Source organism: Ursus americanus, chromosome 1 (assembly GCF_024610735.1).
Source record: "Ursus americanus isolate L20-20 chromosome 1, mUrsAme1.1.p, whole genome shotgun sequence".
Lineage (NCBI taxonomy): Eukaryota > Metazoa > Chordata > Mammalia > Carnivora > Ursidae > Ursus > Ursus americanus.
Window position 1 is genome coordinate 84,751,015 of NC_142127.1, and position 14,504 is coordinate 84,765,518.

At 34.9% G+C, this 14,504-nt stretch overlaps 1 protein-coding gene across 8 annotated transcripts in view; it reads right to left on the reverse strand.

Moving 5' to 3' along the window:
• IKZF2 (IKAROS family zinc finger 2) overlaps positions 1 to 14,504 on the reverse strand; it is a 144,569-nt gene that overhangs the window by 85,022 nt on the left and 45,043 nt on the right. The gene's annotated exons all lie outside the window — the stretch shown is intronic.

A 14,504-nucleotide genomic window follows, 5' to 3' on the forward strand; every position in this document is an offset into this window, starting at 1 on the left:
TAGTAGCCTGCTCTATTATTTCAAGGTACAATTATGGTTATATTAAATGTTTACTTTAAATGTAACTGATTAGCGTTCTCACTTGCCCTAGAAGTGAAGACTGTACCATCCTTCATAGAAGAGTAGAAAGTACTGATTATTTTGCTACCTCCAAGGCTACTGGTCTTTTATCACCCATCAGTACTGGTCCAGTACTGGCTCCCTATTCAAGCCACAGTGGTTTACACTTACCATTTTCAACTGCTCTTCCTCAGTGTACAAACTACCCTCAGGACATCTACACTACTTTCCAGCATCAGCCCCAGAAGCACAAAAGCTCTTCTGAAAGTTGGTCCCCAGCCTGGGTTCCATTTTTGTGTCTTCAAGTAAATCTTTCCTCAAGGTATTTTTATTTCAGAAGCCTTATTGCCCTTTCTTGAGACTGGGTTTTCTGGGGGCAGGGCCACATAGCTCCATCCCATCAGAGAGCAGGTATTAGTTCTTTCTCTCCCAGAAGGCCCTGAGCATCTTATGTAAATTGACCTCCTCCTCCCCAGAAACCAGCTTTACAGAGCAGAACATACCTGCATTCCCTGGAGGCAACAGTCTTACATTAATGAAGTCAGAAAACTTTCTACTCTAAGACAATGGCTGTGTACTTGTTCTACATTTCCATTACTAAGAAAGTCATTTAAGTAATACTGAAAATGAGCCTTTCTAAAATTAAAAATCCCCCCCCCCGCAAAAAAAGCCCATAAATCAAATCCTGCCAAGTCAGCGTTCAAATCTTTCAGGAGCTGCTCATTTGCATTAGGTTAAAAATACAAACTTCTGTGATCTACAAGAAAGTATAATGTCAGAAGCCTCCCTTCCTACCTCCCCAGCCACCAGTCCCATCCTTCATCTTGTTCAGAAATATGAGGCCCGCTTGTCTTCTTTCACTTCTTTGATGAACAAAAACAACTTTTGCCTACCTTAGGGTTGTTGCATACAATATATACACCAATCTAGCATACTCCACAGCTCTGTGTGCATCCCCTTCTTACTGACTCTTCAGCTTAAATTTCACCTGTTCTACATATTCAGCGTAAACTAAGGTCCTAATGCTCTTTTTCATTGCCCCGTGTTTCTTATACTTTGCAGCACCTATCATAAATCATTATTATACATTTCTGTGTATGCTTAATTTTTAATGCCTTCTCCCAAATTGGACTATAAGCTCTATAAGGACAGAACAATGTTTTGTTCACTTCTATAAGGCAAGTTCAGTGCCTGGCACATAAAACATCAGGAAATATTTCAAAACTGAATAATAACTAGGAGTGCCCGACAACAGAACCACCAATGTTCAAGGCTTGGAAAAAAAATCTTCAGTGTACATCAAAGGTTTTGCAGAAGGATCTCCTGAATTAGAAAGTAACATCAACTACACAAACTCTAACTTTCTAATTCTGAAACTAATACTTGATAAGATATAGTCTGCTATATGGATTCTAAGAAGAGGAGGTCATTATAATCTGGAAAGTCAGTTCAAGGAGAAATTACCTACGATAGAAGTGACATAGAACTTAAGAGAAATCTTTCACTTGGAATGGCACAAGATAGAGAATTTCAGAGGTGTGGAAGTGAGCAAAGGCAAACATAAAAACAGAAATGAGAATACCTTATGTTAGAAGATCAATCTGACTCATTGAGAGAGGCATGGGATAACAGGTTAGGCAGAAATGGTAAAGTCAGGTGATAAAGGGTCTGAACTGAGTTCCATCTCTTGATCAGAAAAGTAATTAGGGAGAGTCATCATTATGATGAATATGTTAGAAGGAAAAGTAGCCAGAGATAAAGGGCCAGTAAGAGGCTACTAATCCACCATAATAATTATGAAGCTCAAAGTAAAGATGGGGATGATATTCTACATATCAATTACATAAACCAGAGGTCTGCAAAAAGACCACAGTTTCCATAAACTACAGTGGGAGACAGGGATTACCACAGATAGCTGCAGGAGCCCAGGGGGATACTCAGCATTTGCAGAGGCCAGGGCTGGGGGGGAGGGTGACTCAAGGGAACTGGAGAAAAGACTATTTCTCAAATCTGTACAGAAGCATTTTAATATTTTAGCAACCAGTATAATGTACCTGTGAGTGCTGGGCGAATATTTCAGCCCCAAGTAAAGAAAGCCTAGATGAGACAAGGAACAGTGGGATAAGAGAGTACAGGATCAAACCAAGAGAAATCTTAAAGAAAAAAAAAAAAGAAAGAAACTAGAAGACTAAGTATCAGAAACAAAGAACACTAAGTAATCAGTGAGTTCAAGATCTTAAGCCTGAAGAACCCTACAGAGTAGAGGGTTGTATTAATGACAGGGATAAGATATTTTGGAAAAAGAATAAAGTCAAGTGAAATGGCATAGAAGAATTCTGAGTTTTTAATCTGTTGAGCTCAAAATGTTACTTATAGTTATTTCTAAACATCCTAAAGGCAACTAGAAACATAAATCTTAAATTCAGAGCTCAACTCAAAGTTGCAGACTTTGAGAAAAACTAAGGAAAAATCAGTATAAATGTGATAACTGCAGATAAGCTCTTTAAGTGAACATTATGATGAATGATTGATAGAGATTTTATAATAAAGTAAATTAAAACTGACCAAAATATACCATTAAATTAAAAATTAGGATGTTATATAATATTACAAACTGAACAAATCATTCAATAAACCCAAAATTCATTTAAAATAGTCAGTCTTGGGGCGCCCGGGTGGCTCAGTCAGCTAAGCTTCTGACTCCTGATTTCGGCTCAGGTCATGATTTCGGGGTCCTGGGATTGAGCCCTGCATCAGGCTCCATGCTCAGCACGGAGTCTACTTGTCCCTCTCCCTCTGCTCCTGCTCCTGCTTGTGCACTCTCTCTCTCAAATAAATAAATAATAAATAAATAAATAAATAAATAAATAAATAAATAAAATCTTTAAAAAAAATAAAAATAAAACAGTGACTCTCAATCCAGAACACATCCTACAATCATTTGGGTAATTTTTAAAAATATACTGATTGTGGGGGCACCTGGATGGCTCAGTCAGTTAAGTGTCTGACTCTTGGTTTGGCTCAAGTCATGATCTCACGGTGGGTTGTGAGATCAAGCCCTGCATCAGGCTCCATGCTCAGGGGGTAATCTGCTTCAGATTCTCTTTCCTTCTCCCTCCCCCTCCCCTCTGCTTTTACTCTCAATTTCTCTATAAAATAAAATTTTAAAAAAAAGTCTAAAAAAATACTGATTGCTATGAACTGTAACCCTGCAAAATTTGTATTTTGAAGCCCTGACCCACAGCGTGATGGTATTTGGAGGTGGGGCCTTTTTGGGAGATCATTAGGTTTAGATGAAGTCATGAGGGTAGGGTCCTCATAATGAGGTTAGTAACCTTCAAAGAAGAGATACAAGAGAGCTTCCCCTCTCCCTTTCTCTCCCAACCCACCTCGTCATCCTTTCTCTGCCTTGTGAGAATGCAGTGAGAAGGCGTGTACAAGCTGGGAAGAGTCCTCACCAGACCCAACCATGCTAACATACTGATACTTGAACAATTAAATGAGAATCACCGAATTAAAAAATATTCTAAAACTGCAAAAATAACTATATCCAAATTAGTCACCTAATGTAATTGAAGTATTCTGATGGGAAGATCTGTGACCTAGGAAAAATGTGTTCTACACATAGTGAGCACTCTATAAATGTTTGTTACATGAACAAAATGTACGAATGAATGAGAAATGCGTGTGTGACTGACTGAATAAAATGATCTTGTAAGAGAAAAGTCAACACAAGCTGAGAAAATTTAAAAATTTAATCTTCACTGAAAAGGTACACAATAATAAAGACTTATCTAGATGATGAAAACAGTTTAAACACTGAAGAGTCAAAAATCTAAAACTATGCATATATTACTTATTTCAATCATACAATGACCCCTTTAATTGTTCAATGGTAAATAATACACATTTCAAAGATCAACTCAAAAAATATTTTTACGAAAATTAATACAACTTTGAGATTGCCTTTTTATTTAGTTTTACTTAAGTTTGTTATGATAGATGTCTATTAATGAAAGGCTAAAGAAAAATTGGACATTTCAATTTATACTAAGTTGTATACCTTGCTATTCCACTAAATCTAAAGAAAAATAAGTTTTTGCATGTATTTCAGCAGAATCAAAACTCAGGAAAAATTCCTAATTTATTAATTTTAGCTCATCTAAGGATATTGTTTCCATTTACTAAAAACAGAGTTAGAAATATTTAAAATAACATATAAATATTATGAATCGGAGTAAAAGAATTCCATATGCAGTTTCCTTAATACCAGTTGATATTTGTAAGGAACCCATGTCTAGGTTACAATGACTACTTAACATCATGCCTTTGAGAAGATAATGTGGAAAATACGCCCAGAAAAGCTTAAGAGAGGAAAGGAAGAAGAAGCTATAGCTGAAATCTCTAAAAACAACACCCCATTCTCTGAGGATAACTTGTTTGATCAAGATAACATCATACTCAAAACCTGATACAAATTGCACAAACTTAATACGAAGCTAAAAGATCGACTCTAAAAATATCTAAGAATATCTAAAAATATCTAAGAATAGCAACTCAAGCCTGGCCCTCAAAATAAAGTTTCTGATAATTATATGTAAAATTTATCTGATTATCAAAGCAACAAGCCTCACTATATAAAATCGGTAAACATAGAGATATATAAACACCCTCAAACCTACCCTGACTTGTAACATTTTAGCATGTCTCCCCCTGTCATATCTTTTCAAGGAGAGTTGAGACTATATGTATATTAATAAACAAATTGTAGACATATATAATATATACTATATACTATTTACTCCTCTAAATTGGTATAAGCATTTCCCATTTCATTAAGAAAATCTTCATCGATGTAATTTTCTAATGTTACATAATATTTCATCTATAGAATAACCTTAATTTACTTAAGCACTGTTTCCAAAAATAATTTCCAATTATAAATCTTAGTGACCGTATTTACGCATAAAGTTCTGTCTGTATCTATGACTAGTTTCTTAAGATTAGAGTGTTAAAAGAGGCACTAGCATTAGGAGGTCAAAACCTCGTATGGACATGATAAGGGTCCTGATAAATACTAAAAAAATTTCCTTCCAAAATGGGGCACCAATTTATACTTCTATGAGTATGAGTACCAGGCGAAAACACCAATGTTACTAATAGTGGTATCAATCAAACCAATACAATGTTAGCAATGTAAAATAATCTCAGTAGTTTTAATCTTTTTTTAAGATCATGGACGAAACATGTTTCTTGTTATAATGTGTATTTCATGATTGCAAATAGGGATGGACGCTTCCTTCTTTTTCTTATTTTTAAGACATTTTAAGATGAGTTTGCTCATCTTAAAGCTGTTTACTCATGAGATAAAAATTTTGAAAAGTGCCAATTAAATATCAGTCACTGAACGACTAAGCTATTACTATGTTTATACTTTAAGAAATAATGCACTGAATAGGTAGCAAAATCAAGGTTAATGGTATAATTTATGTAATAACATGGTGTACTGTACTAATTAATACAATTGTGGAATCATTCTAGATGTTCAAGTGAACTACTGTGGTTCTAAAACTATGCAATAATTGGAAATAATCAGACTTATAATCTAAAATGACATAATGTTTTAAAACATAATATTTTATTAGTAAATAATCATATCTAAATAATCGAAGTAAAATTCCATCTCTGCTATAATTACCCAATAGATAAAATAAAAATAAAATTCTGCACAGTTAAGCAAATAGTTATACTATATAACCTGTAAAATAAAATGTAATACCAATTCTCTTTCTCTGGGCTTTTTTTTTTTTTCAACTATCTTTACTTTTGCTGACAATAATTTAAATCCCAAGGTTCATTCCTGACTTAGTATTTCTTAACTGTCCAGAAACCTCCACATCCTTAGCCTTTATGTCCAGGAGATAAATTACTTGGATAACTTTTAAAGTCAATCATATCCATGAGATTATATGACTTAATAAAGTATAGTGATTTTAATTAAAAAAACTAAGTCCCAATTTCTTCATGGATAGAGGGAAGAGTGATTCCCATATTAGATTTACTGTGTTACAGAACCTGGCAACAGCCCGCAGAAGTGTTCAATAAACATTATTCCCTTAGTTTTCACTCCTCCCTCTCCCACCCTTCTATCAGTATATACTTGTTGATAAATCAATTATTTATTTGTAATTAGATGTGTGATAAAATAGGATATGATTACATACTTACAATATCCATCACCAAACATTTTTACACTCTATTAACAGCTGAACACAATCTGCTACAGTATAGGATCATATGAAAGGACCCTTTTCCAATTCAATATTAAAAAAGAAAAGACACTTTGCAAAAGAATAATTTTTGCAAGGGTGATTAAAATAGTTAATATGTATTAATTAACCTCAAAATATCCCAGAAGTTAGATCAGCTATATCATTCTATACCAATGGTTCTAGACTTTCACTGTGCATCAATTTATTTAGGGAAATTGATGAATCTTTGATGCCTGAGCCCCACCCCTGAAGATTTTGATTAAATTGGTCTGGAATGGCCCAAAGCATCAGTATTTTTTAAACATCCCCAGATTTATTCTAATGTGTAGCCAGAATTGAGAACCCCTGAACTACATATTACTTAAGAGGAAATAAGTTACAGAGGAGTAAAGTGACTTGCAAATTTTGTAAAGGAAGTCAGTAAAGAAGCTGAGACTAAAATCCAAGTCTCCATTTATAGGAATTATGAGAAAATCTCATTCTATAGTCAAAAGAGGTTTGAGCATCTGATATTATATAACCTGGAAATATTTTAACACATTAATGAGACAGGCACCACATTTAATCTGCATTTAACCTTATATACAATGCTTATAGTCCACAAAAGGTCACCCTTACTGTTGCCATGAATGGTCTCTTCATTATGCTACCTTAATTACAGAACTAATATTTCTTTTGCTTTTTACTCTGAAGAATTTTTTAAAAAAAAAACACTCAATGTCTAACATAAAGATTAGCGAGTACTTTTTGCTATATAAAGAGAAGTCAGTCTTTCTTTCTAAAGATTTTATTTACTTATTTGAGAGACAGAGAGAGACAGAGAAAGCACAGAGAGAGAGAGGGAGAGGGAGAAGTAGACTCCCTGCGGAGCAGAGAGCCCCATGAAGGGCTCGATCCCAGAACCCTGAGATCATGACCTGAGCCAAAGTCAGGTGCTTAACTGACTGAGCCACCCAGGCCCCTCAAGAAATAAATCTTTATAACGAATCTATTCTATATAAAAATGAACAGACAGAGGAAAAGATGTGATTAGAATCACTGCCTTAGATGATGGGCAAAGAGTCTCCAAAGCAGAGTGGCTCTCTTACTCTGTCCTGGTTAAAACCTGTTTGTCTAGGGATTGGCTCAGATGCTCCAGTTCCAGCTTCCCAGCCTTCCAAGGTGCTGACGTGACCTCAGTTGTCTCTTTGCTGGAGCTGGATCCAACTAACAAAATCCAACACATGCAGGCACTTGTTTCTCCATTATCCAGTGCCTTCAAGGGCAGCAGAGAATCAGAAATCAGTCACCTCTTCTAGTCCTGCCCTTCATAGTTTTTATCCTCAATCTTTAAACACTGCCCAAAGGCTAATAGGCAGATGGACGTGTCAATGATCTGTGGTAGAATTAACCAAATGGAAGACAAAATATAAATCCAACTAAATATTAACTAGTTGAATAGCAGAATTTTAGAGTAGGAAAGCATCTAGCAAACCAACCAAGTTTACCCATCCACTGATGAAGATCCAAAGGCTTATTTCATTGAGGATCTACATGAGGAAAGTTACCCTCTGTCCTTCTCTTCCCAACTGACTTCCTCTCTCCCTTCCTTTCTATTTTTCATTTGTAAAGATAAAGAAAAAATAGGCTATTGAAGAGGCAGGGAAGGGGAAAATTATCTTAAGTATTACTTTATTTGATGCAAACATGATATACATGCTTCTTAAGAGCTGAATATCTATGTCCACATGAAGAGTAGGGATGTTATTGAAAAATCACTTCTCAGGGCACCTGGGTGGCTTAGTTGGTTAAGTGTCTGACTCTTGATTTCAGCTCAGGTTCATGATTTCTTGGGGTAGAGTCTGCTTGAGATTCTCTCTCCCTCTCTCCTTTTGCCCCTCCCCCTGCTCTCTCTCTCTCTAAAATAAATAAATAAAATCTTAAAAAAGAAAAATCACTTGTCATCTCCTTTTTGGGAAGGTTTCCACTTGACAAACAATATCAACTGTAACTTGAACTCATTATCCCTAAAACTCTGCAGTATCAGTAATTGATAGGTCAAAACTGACAGGTGTGATGAAGACTCATCTTAATCTCCTATGCCCATTAACCACTAAAGATCTATAAATACTTGAGCTTTCTTCTTTTACCTCCAACTAGCTCCTCATCTTAGAGGACAATATGCATAAAAATATTAAAATCTACAAAAACATAACATTCTCTTTTTTCCTTCTATTACTAAAAAAAAAAAGTCCTAAAAATCTGGAATATAAATTAGAAAACACCATCTCCTATCCTAACACACAAAATTTACATGTTGAACAACACCTCCCCCCATTCTAAAGATGAGAATGAGGATAATATGGAACCCACTCCAATGTGCTTTTATAGCACTGAGAGAAAGCAAACTTGTACCCAGCACATTAGAAGCACTTAATAAATGATACATAGGTATACAAACTGCTACTTCAGATGCAATAAAAAGTTAGCTTTCCTTTTTACTTTAGTTTCCTTTAGAAAAATTATATGGTTATTTACACGAGTAGGTTAGTTATATAAGTTGGGTTGGGATATATTTACATTTTAATGTATAGCGTTTAAGGTAATTGATGCTGGGCACATAGATGACTCTCCTCATGTCTTCTAAAGCTGAGCTTGCCAAACAGTCTGTGAAGGACACTTTTGTTTTAATTTCCAATTCGTCTCAAATAAATACCTTCATATAAAGCAAAAAAGTGAAATTTGAAAACTACAAAATACAAACTTGCAATTTTTATTACTGTGTCAAATTTTTACAAAAGTTTTAAACAACACTTACTTAATTCCTATATTTATTTCCAGACAGATGGGTAATAAACATTTCCCAGTCCACAGACCACATATCAAGGAGGCTGCATATCTTTGTGACAGAGAATACACTCTTGATTTTAGAAATGATGGACAGTGACTGCTTTGTAATAAATTAAAATTAGAAATTAAAAATCCTTCTCATTAATGATGTTTCACCTACATGGATCTCAATTCAAATTAGGTACCAATTTTGAAAAAGCAAAATAGCCAGTACACTTTATTCACCCCTTAATAAAAACCACGTATTTAATTTATGATCTTAAAATGTCATTGAATGAAGAAACTGGATTTTAAGTGAATACCGATTTAGAATAGAGTAGTATAGTACAGAATAACTTCTATACCATAGAATAGTCACTAAATAAACTATGAAAAACAAACAATAAAAGTAACCTGAAAGGTTTACACTTAAATAATAAAAAAAGAAGTTCCTCACACTAATCTAATTACAATATATTTTCGACATTTGGCAACTTTAACAGGACCTGTTGCTACTTCAGGTAGTTTAAATAAAAAAAAAAAAAGTGTTATGTACCAGTTAAAGGGAAGTGCCAATAACATAAAGCCAACGAAGTCAATAATATAGTAAAACGTTTAGTTTTTCCTACTGAACATATAATACTTATTATGTATTTTATCTTCTTTTATGGTTTCAACTCTTATCAGTTTTGGCATTAATGCAAATAACAATACAGACCCTACCAACACGGTTGAACTTTACTAGGGTTGACCATTTATATACTTCTATCCCTTTATTGATGAAAGAAAATCTCCTGTATTCCTATCGCTAACAAGTTAATAATACAATAAAACAAAGTGAGATGGAAGAAAACATTCTTGTGTCTATAATGACAAGGTTTGGTTTATCAGCAATATCACTTCATACTTTTAAGCCTGTCTTCAAAAAGAAATCTCAGAAACCATGAAATGTTTTCACTGGTTATTTAAAAGACTATTATATAGTAATTAGGATTAGAGATGAAAGTGAGAGGCAGTCTCTCAACCAGCATTACAAGTGATTTCTCCAGTCTGAAAGACTTTTTTCTTTTTTCATATGTCCAACGAAAACTTCCTTACATAAGGAAGTCCAGCAGAGGAAATCAGAGATGGAACCGAATAGACAGCCTCACTCCAGTCTGCTTTAAGAAAGCGCTAGGAAAAGGACTGGTGATCTACAAGCTTTCTCCACACGAAGGTCTTCTGGTGACTGACACGACCCACTGTGAAGATGATTCTGAGGTTATAAAAGCAAATCAGTTCCAGAAAGAGAAGAGCATTTCCTAGGCCCAAATTAAATTCATATTTCATTTCAAAAAGCAATGTTCAAAAAATGTTTAATATCCAAAAATGAAAATAAGTTTTAAGACCCAAACGTATAAGGCCACAGTCAGCTATCTAATGAATACTCCAGTGCCTTTCTGAGTACTTTTAATCAGTGTCTGTATTCCATCACACATGAAACACGGTACAGCTTGTTCCACGTTTGATCCAAGATGCTAATGATAGTAGCTGTGGCAATCCAATCAGCAGCACAAATGATAGCACATTCACACCTAAAGTGCAAAGGAACATTCTTACCACTTTATTCTCACTTTAGCTCAGTCTAAAGGACAGGAAATAATGTCATTCCTCCCTTAACAAATAAACCTGCCATTTCAGATAACTGATCCATGACGGGTTACTAGTATTCAAAACCGACACTTAGAACAGTGTCACCACGCAAGCCAATAGGAAGTGATTTCCAGGCTGTAGACTTGAATCTGCTCTACAGATTTTTCACTCTGTGGGTAAAACCAGGAAAGAAGCACATTTGATACCTATTTTTAAAGTTATAGCAATTTTCATTTTTTCAATTATAATCTATTTAAACTGGAATTTGTGACTGGCATCTTTCAGATGGGACAAATGTATACTCCCAGAAATAATTGACTACTTTCTGTACCCAGGAAAGCCAAGGTGTGGTACTGTGAGTAGTTGCCAAGATATTTGTTTGCCCAAATTTTATGCTGGAGCAAAGGTAGTAAGTAAGCTCTTGAAGCATAAAGTGAAAGTGGAAAAAGAAAATTTGCAGACTGAATTTCCAGTACTGAATTAAAATGCACAATGCTATACCTGACCATTAAGTGCAGTCCACACAAAAACAAACCAGAGCAGTTCATAATTCACCAACGCAAGTTTGGAGGTTGTTTCTGCACCTCTCTTTTGTTTCTGACATAGAAGCAATATGAAATTTTAAGGAGAAGAGGTCAGTCTCTTAAGATTTCAATAACTCATTACCAGTAATAACAAAAAGAATACATAAAAACCCACAGCATACAGCAAAATGGGTTTCAGTAAGACTATATACACTATTTAAGGAGAAGGGTCTCAGTTATTTCAAATCTACAGAAAAATATACTCTTTATTTAACTAATAATGTAATATTTTACTCTTTCTGCCATATTCCCGCTATAGCAGAGGAAGGGGCGGCAGAGAGGACAGCAGGGCTTCCTCAGCATATCCCTGCTGATGTACAACAGCATGTATAAAGGTATCAAAAGGGAAGCCAGTGTGACAAGTGAGGTAGATGAAGAGCTCTTTTTTACTCTAGAATACTGCGGGGTAGGCAGTCATGGAAAAATTAGAGAGAAGACATGGCATGGAGGTAATGAAATAATCTGAGGCTCAAATCCATAAAGTGGCCACAGTAATGGTAATAAAAACAGTAACAATGAAAAATTACTAAGCACCCATCATGTTCTAAATACTATATAGGAGGTTTAAACATACATTTAATCTAATTCTAATTGTCTTAACAAGTGTTATCACTTCTCTTTATATAGGCAAGTCAAGTGAGGCTCAGAGATAATTTATTCATACAAGGTCACTCAGAAGCTAATTATTCTTTTGGGTAAATAATGATAGATTGTGATAACTAATGACAGACATGTATACATGTTTATCACAGCTAATAGAAGCTTTTGGATTTTAACCTGTGACTGACTGTCTCCAAAGCCTGGACTGACGACTTAATTAAAAAAATCATAAAAGCCTAATCAAAAAATATTTTATTAATACTTACAGAAGATAATCCTCTGATTTGTCAAATCAACAACTAAAAAGGAAAGGCTTAATATAAGCTTAGTGGACACTTAATAAATGTACACTGAATGAAAAAAATGAATGAATGAACACAAGACAACACAGGATAGGCGGTTTTTTTGTTATGTTTTGTTTTTTAAGTAAAGAATAGGAAATCTCTTTAACCTTTCTTATTGCTACCTCCATTCCCTGAAAGGAAATGTCTTCTTAAAATAAAATTACATCTTAATCTTCAATAAGTGTTCATTTTGTAAACTTTGGATAATTAGGGAAAATAAGAGCATAATACAATACTTGAAGGGAGCTTAAGAATGAGCTATTTTAAAGTATATGTAGATTTGCTAAAGACGCTAATTGTTATACCTTAGAACAACTATAACAGAAATACACATTGTAAAATCACTAATCACAAACACAGGGATCAGATTTTTAAGGAAAAAGTTAAAACTACTTTGAATTTTCTAAAAAAAAAATAATATATTTTGAAATGTACTGAATAAAAGGAATGTTATGTCATATATAAATGATGCATATTATTTTCTGCATTAAAAATTTGCTTCCTTTATTTTAATGCTCACACACTTCAGATTCTATTTGTAATAGAGATAAAATAGAAGAAGACAAAAAGAGTTAACCATTCCATACCCAGAGGTACTGCAAACTTTCAGAAACGTATTACTAGTAACAGTTAAAATAAAACCTGTTAGTCTCTGAAGCTACCTCACAACTGTTTTAAAAGTTTTGTTTTGCTCTGGTTTTAAAGCTTAGTGTAATCTGTCTACCACTGCTTCCAACGGCAAAAAACAAAGAATGAAAACTCAAATACAACAGTAAACCACAGGACAGAGACAAGGCTCTCTCAGCTCATTCCTTAACAAACTTGTTGATGGTCCTGTCTGCACCATCCTAACGCCTATGTTTCTCTGGCCTTGAGCCAAGAGTATCATTTTACTCTGAGTGAAGAGAAAGAGTTTCATTCTTCCAATCTTGTACTACTTTCACCTCGACCTTGTAATCTTGTTTTTCCACATTTTCTAACTACTCACACAAAAGACTTACCCCTAAAATATTCATACAGGATAGGAAAAGAAAAGAATGGGAAGGAGGCGTTCTCTTTATAGATAGTACTCATAGTACTGGGCACTATTTTAAACACTGATAAGGGCAAGCATGGAAGCAGGGACTCTGCTTGCACCCAGTGAATTCAGGTAATGTATCCATTGTTCCACATTGCTATGGTCTGGTGACAAGAACCCCAACTAGAACAAGCTTGCCCTGCATTTTCCTTTGCATTTAGATGCCAACTTTGATAAGGTCACGCCTTAAAAGATCCACATAGCATGCAACACACAGATAGCAATAAAGCCTTCAGCCATTCCCATACTCAGATAAGACAGTAAAAAGAGGAAATCAGAACAACATTCACATACACAAATAGATTTACACAGCCAACCCATTTGTAACTACAGCTATCTAGATCCGTCCTCACACCAGGGACTAAGTGGGGCCAACAAGAGTAGTGGAGAGATTCCACCCCTCCTCCCAGCCCTGCTTCTAATTCCAGAACTTTCTCAGAAGAACTCATTGCTTTTCCTCACTAGGCTCCTTTGAGGAGTATCCAAAAAAATTCCTTCATTGCTGTTTCTTTCAATTCCAATGACTCCCTAAAATGTCCAATTCCTGACCCTTAATTTCCCTGAACCTCCCAAAAGATTTGACTCTTCTCCTGCTGCAGAGCTCTCTCCCATGAGCTACCCATAGAAACCAATTCCCCTGACTGCCTTCCCTCCCAATCATTCCCCAAAGATCCAATCCACTTCTCCCCTACTGTTTTCCTTTCCAACTGCTCCCAAAAGAACCTGACATCACTATTAGTTAAAATACACAAGAGGTTTGGGAAGGAGGAGAACGAATACCACTGTAGCAAAGAAACACACACACACACACAATGAAGAAATGGCATTCTAATTCCTGAACTGGTTTTTCTCTTATCTGAAAGTTTTGTTTATATACAATACTTCATATCATCTCTGATATAAACTTTTCCAAATGGCTTGATGAAGTGATTTTATCTAAAACATTTAAAGAAGAGTAATATATGTATGTGAGTGTGTATATATATATTTTTCCTAATAAAAACAACACAACTTACAGAAAGCTTACTAACTTATAAAATTGTGACAAAAATCAAAACTGGAGTGCAAAGACTCAAGTGGAAAAGACTCAGGTTATGGAAATCAGAATTTTGAAAACAAAGTTCTT